Source organism: Penaeus monodon, chromosome 4 (assembly GCF_015228065.2).
Source record: "Penaeus monodon isolate SGIC_2016 chromosome 4, NSTDA_Pmon_1, whole genome shotgun sequence".
NCBI classification, from domain to species: Eukaryota; Metazoa; Arthropoda; class Malacostraca; order Decapoda; family Penaeidae; genus Penaeus; species Penaeus monodon.
In genome coordinates this window covers 27962006-27969505 of record NC_051389.1, presented here as the reverse complement: position 1 = coordinate 27969505, position 7500 = coordinate 27962006, and positions in this window count along the sequence as shown.

Genomic DNA, 7500 nt, shown 5'->3' with positions numbered 1-7500 from the left:
ATACTTTCAGGACATTGATTATAAAACAGGAGGATAAAAAGCGAATCCGGACTTTATCCTTACTTTTTAATGTACATGTTGACTCGCATAGGAATTTGTCTCATGTATTTTATCAGTAGTTGTGAGGAAGTAGCCTCACTATGTAGATCAAGAAGGGCATAAGAATCGTTGCTTGCGAAATCCTTGGTGCTGTAGTACTACACTTTAGAAAAAAGTAAAATATTTGATAAACCACTGCAATAGGCCTTGGCTCACTATTCAATATACAATCTTTATGCAGCTGCAGTGGACCTATGAGGAGAGAGCAACTTCAAAATTGTAACATCGTGTGGAGCGCTGCTATTGGTCAATGCGAATGCTCTGCAGTCAGATAATGGAGGTGAAATTCTTTATGTTAAAGAGATCTTTTAAGACTTGTGTAGTCCACGAGCAACCTCATAGCTTCATGAATTGAGTACAGCATTGGAACATGTGAACACAAAAATCTGATAAACACAAGTGATATGTACACAAACAGGTGTTCTTGCAGCAGTAGAATAAGTTTATTCGTAAAAGAAGTTTTCTAGGTTATGTAAAAAAAATCATAGCTGTGTTTTATACATGATTATTCATGATATCATCCAAAAGTCCTTCAGGAATTTACATGGGCATAGTATGTATGTCAAAATTACAGGATAGTGCTCGTGACTCACAGGCCTGCCAACCGTGCTCACCTCCTGGGCATATTCTTAAACAGCATTTAAGGAAGAAAGTTATCAGTGTCCGTATTATGATCTTTATGAGAGCTCGCTATTATGCTCATGCTCGTGTTATAGATTTTTTTTCTGACATAGTTTCTTAAATGCTATTGTAGAATTCGGTTCCCAGTGGTTCCAAATGACGTCACAAGTATGGAGGGTTGGCATCACTGAGCCACGTGAAGAAGACGGGAACCTGAACCAGGTACACGACCAAAATATGATATTTTTGTCTCTGTGCTTTGTGAACCTCCCCGGTACAATCTACGAAAAGGCGTAACAGTGCTAGATACATGTATATTGGCAGTCATAGGCTTCTACCAATCTAACGAACCATGATGGCTGACCGACTGAACTAGTTTACCAGCCAGATAATCAGACACATTTGGTGACAAACATTGCCAACTTTGTTCAAAACCGCTGGCTCAGGTCTGCGCAATATCCTACACAGCCTAAATCCTACTTCACTGGCGACAAGCATCGGACCAAGAGCCAGAAACCTTGCAGATCCGAGCTATTTTGGCAAAACCATCAAAATGCCCTGGACGTGCAACTTTCTCCGCTCTCACTACTTAACTATACCGGGGAGAAGCACCAGAGGTCGATGAAGATGAGATGAGGTGATGGCATCCCAAGGAAAAGGTATGCAACCGCCCCGAGAAGTGACTCCATCTCAAGGAACCACAAGAGATTCCCTGGAAGAAGGCAGCTCCCTCGAAGGCGGCTCGTAGAAAGTGGAGAAGGCAGGAGATTGGGTCTGATACCATCGCAGTGGCGGTTTCGGCCGAAGGGAACGCGTGGGGTTCCGAGAGGGCGTGCGCTGAAGGAACTGATCGCAGCGAGAGAAAGGGCCAAAGAGATTCCCGGGAACTGCGATGATGACGAGGGCGGAAGGGACTCGGTGGATAAGAATCGGTTGTGCAACTCTCTGTTATGGTAGACGTGCTTGGTTGGTGCTATATCTTCAAGTGCATTTAGTTTCCAATTAAATAAGCATATTTGATTACCATTACTCTCTAGTCTCTTTAAAGACATCCGTTACTGCTGATCCGGGGACTAGTTTACTACTGCAATTTCAAGGAGATTTTTAGGTTGTTGATTTCTCTAGTTCAAGTAAACATCACGGGAGACTAAAGGAAGTCAGCTACGTTTCAGCAAGTCTTAGGCTAGGGCGTTAGATTGAATTATTACAACTTCTCACGGTGTTTTTGAGGTTACGTTTTTGTATTTACTTGCACCCGATTTTAAAAATAATTTAACTTGAGAAAAACCTTCAAAACAACTGGTTCAATCGAATGTGCTTCATTACTTGACTCAACTCATAACAGTAACTTCATCGCAGTAAATTTGATGATTTTGAACATGTAATGATGCAAATGAAAACAGAATGGCAGTTAAGATTATTCATTAATTTACTTTTTTATGTGTGTCACGCGGCCCGACGAAGCTTAGGCGCGACGGTGATGAAACGAAGGCGGTTTTCCTCCAGAACCATCGCGAGGGAATGCGAAGAGGCCGATGTGTTGCTATTCCTTCCTGACGGCGACGGCGGTGATCGGGACAAGTCAGCAGGCCCGCGTCGTGAGCCCTACGCTAGTCCACAACACCAAGGCTTTTGGGAAACAATTGATGATTCAACTATGATCGCGTTGTGGACATTACATGGAGGAAGGAGAAGGGGGGGGCGTGAGGGGAGAAGGGGAAGAGGGAGAAAAAAAACTTGGACTCTTCACAATATACAGTAACTTATTGAGCATATGCACATTTATGTCATTGGGAGCGTGAGAGATGAAATGTGTTTTTGACACGATGGATGTAACGAGAGGGTGGGCGGGAAAACCTCACCTCGGAGTCACGTGACATCTCACATAGTCAGTGACGCTTGGAACCGCCATCTTTTTCCCTCTTGCAGTAAGAAGAGAAGAAAAAAAATAAGAACGAGACAAAGGACGATCGCCAAGCGTCATGGCCAGCTGATGGACACTTACTACACTTAAGCAACCATCAAATTGGTTTTATCTTTTATATAAACATCTGAAGAAACAAACAATTCGAGGCTCAACTTTACTACCCACCCGGATATTATTAAGAATGTATAAGTGCAGAACTGATGGACTACAAGGAGTCTGACGTGGACTGACCGAGGCAACACTTCAGAAAAAAAATATCCACACATATACTTGTAACAGTCTATCGGCGAAGAAGGAAGAAAGGAGAGGAGAAGATGAGGAGGAAAGCTCACAAAGAGGAAGAAACCCAAAACGAGAGTAATTCTCCTTCCCTTGCCTCTTCCTCTACTTCCCTCCTTATCTGCCTTTTTACTCTCTTCCTCCTTCTTCTTTAGCGCCCACCAACGACTACCCATCTACCACTTTGTTGCAACCTCGTTGCCATGACGACCACCTCAGCAGTAGCCCGGAGATATACCCATGCAATATTAATTATACATATTTGGTTCTTGATCGTAATTCACGCGACAAAGAAAGTCTATTATAACATTATCATCTGGCCGGTGTATGATACATAACAGTGTGATAAGACCTGAATGAAAAACTCAGACACTTAATGAATACAATTATCCTAGATGACGTCAGCTTTGTGGTGGGATTTTTGCTGACAAGGAAGCTTTCCGTCCTCTCAGGAAACTCTCTTCTTATCCCGATATATACATGCATGCATACGGACATACGTACATATATACATTCATACATACATATATGAAACGCTAAGTACAGAAACAAGAATCTTTTGCTTTTTCTTTCGTAACAGGTTACTTGCAGAAGAAGCCTAGAGCGACGGTCTCCGGCTGTGACTAGACCCCCATTGCCGGGCAGCGAGGCGGCGGCGGGAACCTAGGGTCCGTCACCCGGGGAGCTGCCATGCCAGCGTGTTCCCTTGTCCGTCAGGATCCGGGGCGCTGTGGATTCGCCTTCTGCCTGACCGGGGCTCGCTCACTCCCATGCGCACATAGCATAACGCGCAGACACACACCCACACGCACGTGTTGACTGAGGCAGCAGAAATCGACAGCGCCCCGGCATGACCTTTGCGCTTCCACCATCACCGGGGTTTCATCCACATAAATTTAAGAAATAAATAGAATTTACTCTCCCTAGGATCAAAAAAGATTAAAGTAACCCTTCGGGCTATACACCACTCTCTTAACACAGTGCCTGTTCAATCTGCACGAGTCCTTCTAATATCGGAAAAATAATTGTTGATTGACGCATGTCCAACGGCAGTTTATTATAACGCCTCATGTAAATTTATGCAGACTTGCATTGCGTAGTTTTAAACACTTAAGAGAAAGATCGAGCTTGTACAGTATCCACACACTTGACGTGTGACATAAACGTTTATCAGTAACACTGATAAGAATATGCATTTGTTTAACAGATAATAGATACATCAAAAGTTATCAGGCAATATACAAAATATCTAAATAACATATTGAGAATTCCTAAACTTTCGATTTTCACAATCTGTACAGATAATTTTGACAACTGTTACAAAAATGAAAGAAAATCCCTTTACATACAATAGAGTAACAGATTTAAACCATAAGTATCAGAATTCTAACATATGATAAACAGAGAACATGAGTGTAGGAAATAGAATATACTTTGTGGCAAGGAACACAGCCGTGGATTATTCTCCACATGAAAAGAGAAATAAACAAAGAATAACAATGGAAAAGGCTATCCTGGCCTTCATCAAGTATTTAATGGTGCTGCATACTGAATTAAGAAATAAACTAATTTCCTTGCCCCATGAAGTGCCAGACTATAGTGCTTAGCGCTTCTTTTTGTAAGTAACATGTTGAGCTTAAGATTAAAAAAATATTAACCATATCACAATTCTCCATTCACTTGTCACTTGTGTCTTTCTTTTTTATCTTCAAAAATAAACTCACACTGGAATACATAAGGGAAAAGAACTCGTTGTCCTTCACTGTTCATGCTCACATGGCTTTCGTCTTCCACTTGGCCCAAGTTCACCAGCGGAAGGTCAACTAGAAACCAAATTTTGGAAAAACGATCTGTGACTCGTTTTCTACATCGTTTGTTCTTCACTTATTTAGCTCGTTTATATAAAGCACCGGAGGAACGAAGTGGTATTTTTTTTGTCTGCTCTAAGACTGGCGTCAGTATTGCTATCGCATGGGGACTTCCCTTTCCTGAAGTTAATGGGAGGAGACTAGAATAGATTAGATGGTGCCTGATAGATGCAGATGGATATATATATATATATATATATATATATATATATATATATATATATATATATATATATATATATATATATATAGAGAGAGAGAGAGAGAGAGAGAGAGAGAGAGAGAGAGAGAGAGAGAGAGAGAGAGAGAGAGAGGAGAGAGAGAGAGAAAGCAAAGCGAAGAAAAATATTTTGATCTAGCTTGGTATTTTAGTAATTACTGGATAAATATTGTTCTTATCGACGACTTTTCCTTTTTATCTGTTATCGGGCTGCCTAGGCCAGGCTAGCTTAATCTTGAGTATTTTTGTTTATCATCTAACGAAGGCAAGATGAGTATTTCCCCTTTTCTGGCGGCGCAGAACCTTACGGAGGGCGCTCCATGCGATAGCCATACTGTCTATTTCTTGGTGCGAATAGCGGAGTTTTACAGACACGGAAGGCTAGGCGCTGGCTGGCTGGCTGCTTGGCTGACTGGCGGAATGGCTTGTAGGCGCACAAAGCTGGTAATTCTAGTTTTTATCACGGTGGCGTCGCCTCTACGGTACTACATGTAACAACTTTTTACTAGGACCTACAAGTGACCATCGGTATCGCAAGCGGCTCCACAGAGATTAATTTACTTTTGTATAGCTTTTTAACCCCAAAATCCGAATTAGTTTCTGCCAATGTTTTTAAGCTTCGGTACAAAAACACCCATAAAAGGGACGCAATGGACGAAGTCTTGACAAGATAAAGGGGAATAAATTTTGTTACAAAAGCATTTTTTCTTTATCATTGCTAAGAGGTACTTTGATATTTCGCTTCTTTTTCATTCGAACTGGAGGGACCCCGAGAAACTCCCCTCCAGAGCGATCCGAGGGCCATTTCAACTTACTTTTAAACTGCAATACTGTTGGTGTCGGCAGACCTACCAAAGACAACTGCCCACTCGCTGGTTTATAAGGCTTGGTTTCCTAACTGTTTTATGGATAAGTGTAACATTTGAAACAGACGGTTTGTTTGCACAGAGCTTACTGCTGATTCCCAAACGACGCCATCCTCCCAGCCCAAGAGGAGGGGCAGTTGGCCCCCTCCTCCGAAAGCTTCTTAACATTAGTTTTGTCGCTTTCTTATGGCTTTTTCTGGGATATACTAAATAATTAATTACATACATCAATAAAAAAAAAATCGAACCTTTTTCAACAACGAGATGAGCAATTATTTAAGTATTTAGTGATTTTATTGCTAGGAAGAAGCCAATCTCGCTCCCGCATGAAGAGATACGCCTCATTGTTTATTGGAGTAACTGGCCTCGGCGACGACAACGCTTGTGGCGGATTCCTCACGCGAAAACACGTTCCTATTGGCGAACCTTTGGCGTTTTGGCGGAAGAGAGCCTTGTCTTCACTCGCTTTCAGGTGCTTGATGGTGATTCCCCCTCGTGAATTGTCTGCAGCATCGTCGCAGGGTTCGTGGATGGATGACCTAGATCAATCCTCCACTTAGTCTCGCGTCTCTTTCCAGCCCTTTCATTGGAAGGCCGGGGTGTCCTTCCACGAAGGCGAAGCAACCTGGAAAACGAAGCAAGTGTCAGTTTCATGGCCTGGAGCAGACAGAGCAGTTCTTTGCAACTAGGAAAGGCAAAATGCATACACATCAGCTAGCACACACACACCAGAGTGTGTATTGAACTCACGGTAACTGTTTTTGCCGCTATAAAAATCATACTCGGTCATGAACTGCCATTATTATCAACACATACGTCACACACGCTGTTCGGTGAAGCTAGTTATCTCAGGATGATGTAACAACACGCGTGCTCACATGAACCATATTTGGAATCAATAGCGCAGCCTCCGTACTGCATTCGTACACAATGAACAGCCATTTTCCACACGAAAATTTAGAGAACATTTCCGATTTTTTTCTGGTATATGGTCTAACTCCCGGTCGTGTTAATTCAGAGGTAATTAATAAAAATATGACTCTTTCCTAATAAAACCTAAACGTGTACGCAGACGAAAAAAGGAAGAAGCGGTTATACCATGCCAAAGTCCACGTGTCCGGACATGGGCGGATCAATAGGGCTCGAGCAGCTTCCCCATTGGTTAGTTCTCCTTTCAAAACAAATGACGACACATGACTACTGTTCTTGCTAAAGACATATCCAATGACCGCGATTATTCCATTGTGACCTTTAATACCTCTATGTTTTGACTTATTTCGCTTTGGCCGGAGATTAAAGTTATCATCACTTTGGCAGTTAAAACTTTTGGGATGGAAAGACCATCTTCCATCGTAGAAAAGCACTTCGGAAGAAAGTGAATTATTAGAGAGTGATGAGAAGGGGAAGAAATATCTCCGTTTCTCTTTTCTTTTCTCTCTCCGTCTAATACCTGAAAATTTCCATATGTGATTAATAGTGTATTAAAAACGATGTTATATATTTCAATCCTGGTAACCATTACACCCTCCCCCCCACAAAAAAAAAAAAAACATGGACGAGATAATAACCAAATTAGGAAGATCGCAAAGAGACTCCAATGACGAGAAGCCAGAAAGCAAC